General features: G+C 38.1%; 1 pseudogene; it reads left to right on the top strand.

The window, feature by feature from the left end:
- The first annotated feature begins 2,117 nt into the window (after positions 1-2,117).
- Positions 2,118-8,031, top strand: LOC131423230 (serine/threonine-protein kinase 16-like; annotated as a pseudogene).
- Positions 8,032-12,126: the final 4,095 nt, after the last annotated feature.

Here is a 12,126-nt window from a genome sequence, read left to right as displayed (position 1 = left end):
AGCACCATTATTTGGTGCATAAATATTGATAATTGTTATGTTTTGTTGGTGAATGGTTCCTTTTAACAGTATATAATGTCCTTCCTTATCCCTTTTGATTAATTTAGTCTTGAAGTCAATTTTATTCGATATGAGGATGGCCACCCCTGCTTGCTTACGAGGACCGTGTGCGTGGTATATTTTTTCCCAACCTTTCACCTTCAGCCTGTGTATGTCTTTTGCAATCAGATGTGTCTCCTGGAGGCAGCATATTGTTGGATTTGTTTTTTTAATCCATGTTACCAGCCTATGTCACTTTATTGAAGAGTTTAAGCCATTAACGTTTAGAGTTACTATTGATATATGGTTTGTACTTCCAGCCATGTTTGATTATTTATCTTCTTTTTTTTCTAATTTAGTTTGTTTCTCCATGGTTAGCTTTCCCTCCGCCCTCTGTCTTTATAGAGGCACTTCCCACTGATGGTTTTGGTTATTGTTTTTCATTTCTTCCTCGTGTAGTGTTTTGCTCAAGATGCTTTGCAATGCTGGTTTTCTGGCTGCAAATTCTTTTAGCTTTTATTTATCATGAAAGATTTTTATTTCGTCGTCGTACCTGAAGCTTAATTTTGCTGGATACAGAATTCTTGGTTGGCATCCATTGTTTTTCAGTGTTTGTAATACGTTGTTCCAGGATCTTCTCGCTTTCAGCGTCTGTGATGAAAAATCCATTGTTAACCTTATTGGTTTACCCCTGAATGTAATCTGCCTCCTTTCTCTTGTAGCTTTTAATATTTTCTCTTTGTTCTGTATATTGGATATCTTCATTACAATGTGTGTTGGCGTTGGTCTACTGTGATTTTGTGTGCTCGGTGTCCTGTATGCATCTAAAATTTGTATATCCGTTTCCTGTTTTATTTCTGGAAAGTTTTCTGTAATTATTTCATTCAGCAGGCTACTCATTCCCTTGGTTTGAATCTCTGTACCTTCTTCTATCCCGATGACTCGTAGGTTTGGTTTTTTTATGTTATCCCATATCTCTTGGATGTTTTTCTCGTGGTTTTTAACCAGTCTTTCTGAGTTGGCTAGGCTCTTTTCAAGATGATATATTTTGTCTTCATTATCTGATGTTCTGGCTTCTACTTGCTCCACTCTGTTGGTGATACTCTCAATTGAGTTTTTAATTTGGTTTATCGTTTCCTTCATTTCTAGAATTATTGTTTGATTTTTTTTATAATCTCTATCTCCTGATAAAGATGCTTAACTTCTTCTTTTATCTGTTTATGTAATTCATTTTCAAAGTGTTCTTTCAGTGTTTGGATTTGCTGTCTCATATCTTATTTAAGGTTCCATTCCATCTGTCTAAGGTATTCCTTGAGTTCTTTATATGACCATTTTTCTGCTGACTCTAGGTTCTCCTGAATATTTAGGCTGTCCTTCATTGTTTGTACATATTTTCTTCCTTGCTTTTTTATGCTGCTCATGTTACTTCTTGTTCTGTTTGACTGCTGATTTTCTGTTTACTCTTATAGATTTATTTGATACTTGGGAGGAAAGATATTAGAAGGGAAGGGAAGAAGTCACTAAAGAGAATGAGAGTAGGCAGGTGGAATTCAAGGAAGGGGGAATAAGAAAATTGAAAAGAAATGAAAAGACAAAAGCAACAAAAATAACAAAGATTAGATAATAAAGAAAGAAAGAAAAGATGAGAAAAAAAAATTTAACAAAAATAATAATGATAATAAAATAATGAAAATTAAAATTTAAAAAAAATAATATTAGTAAAATAAAAAAATTTTTTAAAAAATTAGAAACATTGAAAAAAAGTTAAAGAACAACAACAAATAAAAATTGAAAATGAAAGAAAAAGAAGAAAAAAAAAGAAAAAGAAAAAAAAATGATAATAGTAATAGTAATAAATGCAGTCCTAGAGTTCTATTAACTTCTCTTCCAGTAGGTGGAGCTGTGCCCACTGGGCCAAGCTTCTCCTCTCAATAGGTGGGAACCATTCACTGTGCAGCAGCTCTTTCTCCTAGACTGGGCGGGTCTCCAATCCTGAGTGTCTAGGGCCTTGTCTTGTGTTTCCTCAAGCCAGGCCGTGCTCACCTGTGGCGCTCACCACAATACTGGCTACACGCCAGGTCTGCTGCTCCTGGGAGCCCTGTTTTCATGAACACCTGGGCTCACTCTCCCTGTTTGCCTCCCTCAGACCCTAAGTTTGTAGAGCTTGGGGCTGAGATCCCCCAGCGAATTTGCTTGCCCTCCTGTAGCCACGCCCCCGGTAGCTGGTGCAAGAGACCTCAGTTGTCATCACTGGTGGGAGCGGTAGCCGGGAGTTCCACGCCGCGAGTCCCGCGCCACTCCTGATTCCCTCCGTCTGGTTATTGCGTTCACAGGAGAGCTGGGAGTGGCCCTTAAGGTTTCCCCGCTGTGTGGAGAGAGATGACTAGGGGATTACACACCTGTTGCGCTGGTTTCAATGCAGTTATCTCCTCCGCCCGTGACGCCATTTCTCTGCCATGGTGGTATCCCATGTAAATGGTGACCGTTCGTTCCCTTTGCCGGGTGACCAATGCAACGGGTGGGTCCTGACTGTCTCCCCCAATCCCCGTTTCAGTCCTGTGGCCACTGCCTATGAAGGCTCAGTTGGCTTTTAACTCTGTAAGTTCCTAAGGGCCGACCAATTATTTCAGCGGGATCATTAGTGCTGAGTCACATGAAGCAGGCGAACCGGAGCTTAATTGCCTCTGATTTGGGCTGTGTGTGTGTGTTCTGAGGGGCCCAGCCTGTACACCCCAGATCCACGTCAGCTTAGCATTGCCTAGTGATCCTGAGCAAACAGCATTTAGACAGTTTACGGCTCCCTATGCCCGTGCAGTTGAAGATGTCAGAGATTTGATCTCTCTGCGCCTGCCACCATGTCAGATCTCCTCAATGATATTCATGTTGCCCTTACAACTTCCTGGCATAAGCAAGTTCTTGGGATTATACAAACTGCTGCTTCTGTTTCCAGTCCAGATTTCTAGAAATGAAACCCTGCCACCATCACCTCCGTCTCTGGGCCGCGCTTACAGGTGCTGCGCTCGTCTGCGACCATAGCAGAGCCACCCTGGCCTCCGCAGCTCTTCAGCCCTGTGCCCGGCCCCTGGGGCCCAAGCGGCTGCCGCCATGGCTCTCCGTCCCCCTCCTCCGGAGCACGGGTCCCCTGGCAGGGGGGTGCAGAACGACCCCAGAGCAGGCTCTGCCCGAAGGTGCAGCGGCGAACAGGCCACCGAGGCGCTCAAGGCTGCAGTCCAGCCTTCGGAGGACAGGGCTCGGCACGCAGCCCAGCTCCAACCTCTAGGTGCGGCTGCCGGACAATGTATACAGAGCCATCAAGACAGCTAGCAGAGAGCAAATGGCGGCTCCCGCGGAGTGGATTTTCGGCACAGAAACCACAGCCCAGCCAACAATCCCAATCCACAAACTCTCCCTGTATAAAAAATATTCAAAAAAAAAAAAAAAAGAAAGAAAAAAAGGCGGGGCGCACTGAGCTTTCTTTGCCTCGGGTACTTACAATCCACTGCTGATTACACATTCAGCTTCTCTGCCCGGAGCGAAGCGAAAGAGGAAGCAGATGGGAGCAAAGTACCCGCGGCTCTGAGCAGCCAAGCGTCCGGGAGCTAAGCGTCTCTTTTTCGATTTCTTTGTTCTTCCTGCTGCTTGGCAAAGTGGTCCACTACAGATTAACGGTGAAAGGAGCTCTAACAGACTGTGCGAAATCTCTATTAAAGCTGCTGTTCTGAGCACCACGCTCAGCACTTCAGCAACCCCCGTGTGCAGCGGCCATCTTCCCTGCCTTCAATTTCTTTCCAGCAAGATCCGCTGGGCCCCCAGGGCATCACCTAGAAGAGTCCACTCTGGATGAACCTTTCTGCAGCCAAAGTCTGTCCTTAAGAAGGATGACTGAAACATTATGGGACCCCTGTGTGTCTGCTCTCGTGGAACAGTCATCATTGACAATAAGCTTACCTCTTCATCCAGAAACTGGGGGAGAGTGGGTTCAGCTATGTGGCTAGTGGAGGGGTTACATGACAGACACTTCTACTCCCTGAAGCAAATCCTGTGTCAGGAGCAGGAGCAGCAGGACCGGGAGGAGGCTCAGTGGGAAGCCGACATGCATCGCCTCTTTCACCAACCCAACATTCTTTGCCTCTTGGCTTACTGTCTGAGAGAGTGTGGTGCTAAGCATGAGGCCTGGGTGCTGCTACCTTTCTTCAAGAGAGTTACGCTGTGGAATGAAATAGAAAGGCTGAAAGACAAAGGCAATTTCCTGACTGGAGTATCAAATCCTTGGCTGCTGTTGGGTATCTGCAGAGGCCTTGAGGCCATTCATACCAAAGGTTATGCCCACAGGGACCTGAAGCCCACCAATATCTTGCTTGGAGATGAGAGGAAGCCAGTTTTAATGGACTTGGGTTCCATGAATCAAATATGTATCCAAGAGGAGGGTTCCTGCCAAGCTCTGACCCTTCAGTCCCTAGGTTGTGTGCTTTATGCCATGATGTTTGGGAAGGCCCTTATGACATGGCATTTCAGAAAGGCGACAGTGTGGCCCTTGCTGTGCAGAACCAACTCAGCATCCCACAAAGCCCCAGGCATTCTTCAGCACTTCGACAGCTGCTGGCCTCCATGATGACTGTGGACCTGCAGCAACGCCCTCTCATTCCTCTCCTCCTCAGTCAGTTGGAGGCACTGAAACTCACAGCTCCAAGCCAGCACACTACTCAAATCTGAACTAACCAGTGGTCACATTGAGATGGCTCCATGTGCCTTGGAAAGAGGCTCTTATCCCTCATTGGAAATCCATCCTTTCTGTCCAGGGCTGCTCTTAACAGTTGGTTACCAGGGATGGGGATCCTTATCTCAGTTCTCTCTCTGCTCTTTTACCCCAATACATAGGCAAGGGGCCTGACGGGTGGTGAGGCTGGAGGAGAAAGTGAAACAGAAAATATGGTGCACAACTCTGAGCTGGACTGCTGGGCTCACATCATGTTCTGCTTTCAAATCTGGAAGCAGGAGAATGTATAAACAGGAGAATAAAGTGAAAGCAGGTTGGTGTGGAGAAAAAAAAAAAAAAAAGACCCACAAACTAATTTTTCCCCCAACCAATTCAGTCTGGTAAACTTCCTGGAAGGAATACGAGTCAATTTGTTTTCTTACTCTGTCAACTAGATGCATTCAGACTTTAAGAATTTGACTCTGAGTACAAGTCCACTCCTTCAGGACCAAAGAAATGAGACCTATATTCCCAGAGAATTCAGGGGGAGAAAGACTTTAGTGCCATTTTGATGTGTGTTTTGAAAACCACATTCACAATGCTGGGGAGGGGAGTTCATGCTTGGTATTCCTGTATATGTTAATTCTCATGAGATCTAACTTAAATAGTATTTAAATTAATTTCTTCTGTGCAGACCTTTTGTCTTTCATATTTCTCTTTTTTTTCTCTTATTCCTGAGAGTTTAGGTTCCCATCATCTGCTGGTTCCCCTTTTTAGGTTTCTCTATGATTATTGTTAAATGTGAGCAAATCTGAGAGCTCTCATACAAATAAGTCATGGCCAAGTATTAAATATTTAAAAAAGAAAGAGGTATGGATTATCCAAGTTTTAATATTATCTCTATATTTTTTTTAGTTTTTAAAATAGATTTTTGAAAATAGACTTTAGCTCTCTGTACCTTTTTCTAAAATTTCATGCTCAAGAAGATTTTGATACTATGTCCACAAAATACATAATTATTTTTTGGTTTATTAAGAAGGTGTAGAATAATATGAAAACACAAAAGATATATCTATTAGAAATGGGCTAGATATTATTTAACACATAAGCTGGGAACTGAGAAAATATGTTCAATCAATTTCTTCAGTGATCTCTGAGCCAACTCCAAAGAATGGAAAGCAGATTTCTCAAATAGTGTTTTACCAAAACATTAACAAATGTTCTGTATATGGGGAAAATGGCACATATGTTTGGGAAATATCACATAACTCATCTTCATTGGCAGATCCACATTATATGACATGTTAAAGTCTTTGAAATCTCACAAAAGAGAAATAACCATGTAACATGTTAACTCCTTGGATTACAATCCTATTTCCAAATACCCTCTGACCTTAAAGGATATATATATATTTACTTCTCCATAAAAGCTCTATTAGAATCTGGCAAAACATTAGTGTTTGGTAAATCTTATTTTGGTGGACATTGACTTTGAAAAGGAAGATTTGAAGCATAATTTTCGAGAGCCATCCATGGGCTATATGTGAACCAAAAATCAGCATTGCAGCTAGTGAATAGGAGAATCTGGTGTTTGGGAATTTCCAGCAGAAATTTCCTCTGGCCAAGAAAACCCACATATGTGAGACTTATGCAGCTCTGCCTGGTCCCACTCAGGACGGGAGATAAGGTGACCTGCTGCAGCCACACAGCTTCTCAGAGATGGGTGTGACCTGCCAAGGTACCAATCAACCTGCTGACTGCAAGACATCAAGACGCCACTCCTGAAACCTTATCTCTGCCTTTGTTGTACCCTCTTAAATAAACCACAGGAGCCATTTTCTAATTGTCCAGCTCCAGCTCCTGTGTGGGCTAAACCTATCAGGAGCTTTGCTTCAAAACTATAATTCTGACTCTGCTTCTTTTTTCTTCAGTAACTATTTCTGACTTAAGTTCTCTGGTGGCTTATACCCTCCTGGGAAGGAAAAAGGACCCCCCAGTGAGGTGATGGCTGCCTCCAGAATCAAAATCAATCAGAATATTTACTAAGTAATTATTATGTTTAAGACATGCTCCATGCTTTCTCTGAAACATACTTTTAAGAAAGGTCTGGCCCTGAATCTGTTGACTATTTCAGCAGATCACTTAGATATTATTATAGGTTGAAATATGTTTCTACCAAAAAATATTGAAGTAGTCTTAACCAGTACCTATAACTGTGATATTCTTTATAAATAGTCTTAAGAGATGATCAAATTAAACTGAAATAATTAGAATTGACTCTGACTCAACAAGAATGGGTCCTGGGAAAAAGTGAGATTTGGACAGTAGCACAAATAGGAAAAATACCACAGGAAGCCTGAAATTATGTAGGTACAAGGTATTTGAAAAAAAATTGCATTTTCTATAATAATAACAATGAAATTACTAGAGGTAAATTTAATAAAATTAATAAAAATGCATTTAACTTTTAGAAACTAGGGGAGAAGCCTGTAACAGATCCACCCTCCATGAATTTGGAGAAAGAATCCATCCCTTTGGTCTCAGACTCATAGCCTTCAGATCTGTGAGAAAATGAGTTTCTGTTACTTAAGCTAACAAGTTTGTGGTCCTTTGTTACAATATTCAGAAAAACTAATGCAGACATATTCAGAAAACAGTAACCAGCAATATTTCTCCTCTGAAACATCAATGACTACTAGTGCAAACAATATTTATTAAAGAATTTCAGATAAAATAAGACCATATGAAGTCCAAATGTATAGAGATGGCTAAAAAAGGAAGGAGAGTGTTAGAAATAATGAGGTGTCACAAGAAATCAAACACATGCTCGAAAGTAGGTGGGCAAGGCATTTACTTTTGACAGAAGGGGATGCTACAGAACCTGGATAGCAAGAGTGTCTGGGCAGGAAGTCTGCCCATTGCCTTAATAGCTGCCCTAATAGCAGCATTGCCCTTCGCCCTGATTGAAAAACTTAGGGGTACCAGCTACCCTTGATTGGCTAATTAAAAATTGGGGTGAGCAAAGGGAAGTGCTATGATTAAAATAGGTACAATTGAATCCAGTTAAAGCTGAATACTATAATCTGAAAATTCTTACAGATAGGAAACATTGTTGGTTGATTACTAAAAATTTAACTTCACACAGGGAAAAAAATGCAACTATGTAAGGAAATGAGTATGTTAAATTATTTGCCTACGGTAATCATTTCATTATGTGTATATCATCTCAAAAAATAAGTTGCTTACCTTAAATTTATGCAATGTAAATAAATAAATCAATAATTTATCATTTCAAACTCATTGTGCTTTTTATTGCTCATAGAACCTATTTTCCAGAATAAATATTGGAAATACTGGATGTTTGCTTCCTTTAACTTTCTTTTCCACATGTCAGCTATTAGGCCACAATACTTTGCACGTGCCTGGGATCATGTAGGTAATATAGGGGAAAAAGTTATAACTCCTATAAATTTACAATTGGAATGGACCATTCATTTCAAAAACATTTATAAGAGGAAAGCAGATATTCATTAACATGTATATTTTATATCTACAGGGAGAAGCCCAGAGAAAGAGTAAATCTCAACAAAAGGTGGCTTTGAATTCTAGCTCTTATTGAACCTTCAACAAATACCAGTACGTTTTTTAGAGAAGTGACAAGACAAAGGAAAAGAAATTTGAGTGTCAGCAGGTAGCAATTTTGGGGGAAGACAAACAAATAACAGATAAATGTTAACTGATTAGCTGCTTGATATCAGTTCCTCTGGTATCTTCTCAAGGCTGATGAGGGCCTAAAACTACCATCAATGGTCAACTTCTGTTCTCTCTGTTAGAGAGTGTAGGACAGGATACCTATTTTTGTAAATTGATGGCTTGTCTAAGAAAACAGGGAGGACAGATAACTCTCTTGGCTGGATATTTGTGTTCAGCTCAACACTCTGATATTCTAGTCTTCCATATTACTCAACCAATTCATATTGTATGAATGAATAGATGAATTAATAAGGATGAAATGAAGTCTATACGGGCTTCAATCATACATACCTAAACAAAAGTTTCGGAATCCAAATAATTTTATTTTTCTGTTTCAATTTTTCTTGTTGTTGATGTGTGTGTGTGTAAAGTTTGGTTTTGTTTGTGCGAGGCACACTCTAGGTGATGGCACTACAACAGTGATTTGGGGTACCATATACAAAGGAAAGACTTTGAGTTATCTCTAAAAGGATTAACTTGATCAGATTTATTTTGACAGTTAAGATGGGAACTAGTTCAGAGAAAGATACAGACAAGTGATTTTGTAATAGAACTCATCATAGATTCTGGGGTCTTGCCAAGAATCAGCAAAAAGGATGAGAAGGATGATAAAACAGAGAGAGGAGATGTCATGGAGTTAGTGAACACCTGTAGTAAAATGAGAGTCTGGGATTTACATTATTAGATAGTGACGAGATGAAATAAGAAGTAGAAAAAAGCAGATTTTTTTTTCTTTTTCAGTATGGAGAGAGATTTCATGTTCAACTTTGGGCATGCTCTATCTATGTGCCAGGCTGATGGTACAACAGTGTTTTGCTTACCTCAAGGGAATTTTGGACATGGAGGGAAATGTGCCACAAATATTGTTCCTCATGTTACAGAAGGGAGACCATTCATGAGATTCAAAGCTACACTGAGTTTTGGCATAATTAACATCATTTTTAAGTGAAAGACACTTCAAAAATGTTTATTTTAAAGGGAAAATGTTGGCTATCAGAAAGTTGGTGATAATGTTTATATTTTTAAGAAACTTTGATCTTATTTCTCTATACAGTAGATAATGCTGATAAATGTCTGAAGCATAGAAACTAATGCATGTGTTTGCGTATCAGATGTATAGCATAAAGTTGGGTCTCTTTCCTAGTGAATATTCAAAACAACTTCTTCCCAAATAGCCTCAGTAGAGAAAATGAACATGATATCTTTATAGAATCACATTTTTGGTATTATAACTAAAGGTCAGTTGTCATATTTGGTATGATCTCTGATTTTTCAGGATTTTATAGCACATTAAATCATATCTGGCAGGATATTGCTATTTCAGCTTTGTTTAAAAATGTTTTCATTCTATTGAATATGTTGTACAGCACATTTTATAAAGAGAATAATTTATTCAGAAATTTGGGATACCTTCTTTTATACACAAACCCAGAATAGGCATTTTGCACAAATACTTCATTCATTTTAGCTTTTAGAATAACAAAGTTAGAATTGCATATTTACGATGAGATCATCTGCTAATGACATTTTTATGTAATGTTAGCAGAATGCGGAATGTTTCTATTCTACTTGCATTACTTCAAAGAAATTGTGTGTTTATAAAACAAAGACAGTCTTTAGAATGATACTCAGATGAAGAGAACTGTGATTTTTTTTTTCGAAATAAAGTCTTCTTTATTGATATCCCTCCCTTTTCTGGTGATGCAGAATGATAGACCTGCTAACCTTGAAAGGCCAGGATAGAAGAAGTGAATTAGTCACTCAGTATAAATTAATACATAAATCAAATATTATATAACCTAGGTAATAGGTTCAGAAATATGTGTGAATGGGTAATTGTTTAAAAAATGATATTTGATGTGCAGAATTAAAACACACAGCACATACACTGAGGCGTACAAGTGCCACAGCAGTGCAAAACTTAAGTAAAGCAGAATTTCAGGTAAATGCACTAACAGAGAATCAGCAAAATGCTGAAGGACCCTCATTATTCCCTGAGTAGTATGATCCAGGAGAATGTCCCTCATTCCCAGGTTATTACACCAATTTAGCAGGAAATTGTAAATTATCAGGATTATCCAAATATTATTTTAGAAGTTTAAATTGCAAGGCCTCTATTCACATAGTTAAGCACATTGCATACAGATTGTAAAGGTGGACTGTCTTAGGGATTTTGCATTTCAGGGATGTTATCAGTTGCAGACTGGCCAGTTCATTGCTGGACTCTCTGAGAAGTTAGAGGGATGTATTAGTCAATAATGATTAGTCTGTTTCAACATTCTAGATTCTAGAAATAATTTTCATTGGAAAATATCTCAAATCTCATTCATCTTTATAACTTTGAGCCCACAGTGAAGCCTGTCAGAAAATAATTTGTCATTAAATTTAAACAATAAAAAATAAGCATATTACAGTAGTCCATATTATCTGAGATTTCACATTACACAGTTTGTTTGCCATTATCAATTATGATCCGATTTTGTTAAATGGAAATTTCTAGAAATAGACATATCATGCATTTTAACCAACTTTTATCAAACTAGGATGTTACTCAATTTTATTAATAGTTCTTGCTATTATTCTCTTACTATGACTATTTATAAATTAATCGTTTCCATAAGTATGTATAGGGAAAAATCATAGTATCTATAAGTTTTGGAACAATCCATGGCTTTGAGTATCTGTAAAACATCTTGGAATGTATCCTTTTCAGGTATTGGGGAATAATATATAACAAACTTCAATATGTACAAGCTGGGAAAAAAATATATGAGGTTGGCTCACGATTAGATTCTTTGGAGTGTGAAAAAAGCAGAAATGTATCTTCCATACTTGCTTATTTCTTCAATGATAATACACTGATGATGAATTTAATGCAATCCATTATTGTCATGAATGTAAGAAATAAATTTAAAAAAGAAAAAAAAAGAAAAGAACTAGCTCTTTAATAATAATAATATATAATAATATTGGTTATAATAATAATAGTAATAATAATAATAATACATTGATAGCAATCTACTATAATATGCCCTCTTTCACTTCAATTTAATTATTTGAGTCCACAGTATTTTTCTTAGTCTTGATAATGCTTTGCCATTTTTTTTGAAAAAGAAACTTTGTTTGATTGATATTTTGTATTATTTTTCTATTGACTCATTTCATTTATCTCTGCTCCTATATTTATTATTTCCTTCTTCCTCTAACATTGAGTTAGTTTTTCTTTTTCCTTTTCCTAGTCTCTTCCAATATAAAAATAGGTGTTGGTTGTGATTTTTCTTCTTTTTTAGTATAAATACTTGCAACTATAATTTTATCTCTTTTTTTTTTGCTATATTACAAAAGTTTGGTTTCCTGTTTTTTATTTGTCTTAAAATATTTTGCAATTTCCCTTGTGATTTCTTCTTTGACTTGTTAAGTATTAAAGATTTTTAGTGAGTAAGTGGATATTTATAGATTTCCCTATTTTTCTGCAATTGATTTCCAGTTTTATTCCATTACCATCCGAGAAGCTACTTTGTATGATTTCAATTAAAATATTAAGGCTTACTTTATGGTCTCACATATTATCTATTCTGGAGAATATTCTATAACCACCTCAGAAAAAAATGTTTAATGTAGTATTGTGGTGTAATGTG

The sequence above is a fragment of the Marmota monax genome, unplaced genomic scaffold (assembly GCF_021218885.2).
Source record: "Marmota monax isolate L192 unplaced genomic scaffold, Marmota_monax_Labrador192_F-V1.1 WCK01_AAM20220418_F8-fsc00391, whole genome shotgun sequence".
NCBI classification, from domain to species: Eukaryota; Metazoa; Chordata; class Mammalia; order Rodentia; family Sciuridae; genus Marmota; species Marmota monax.
The sequence above is the reverse complement of the archived record's forward strand: the minus strand, read 5'-3'. Positions and strand labels throughout refer to the sequence as shown.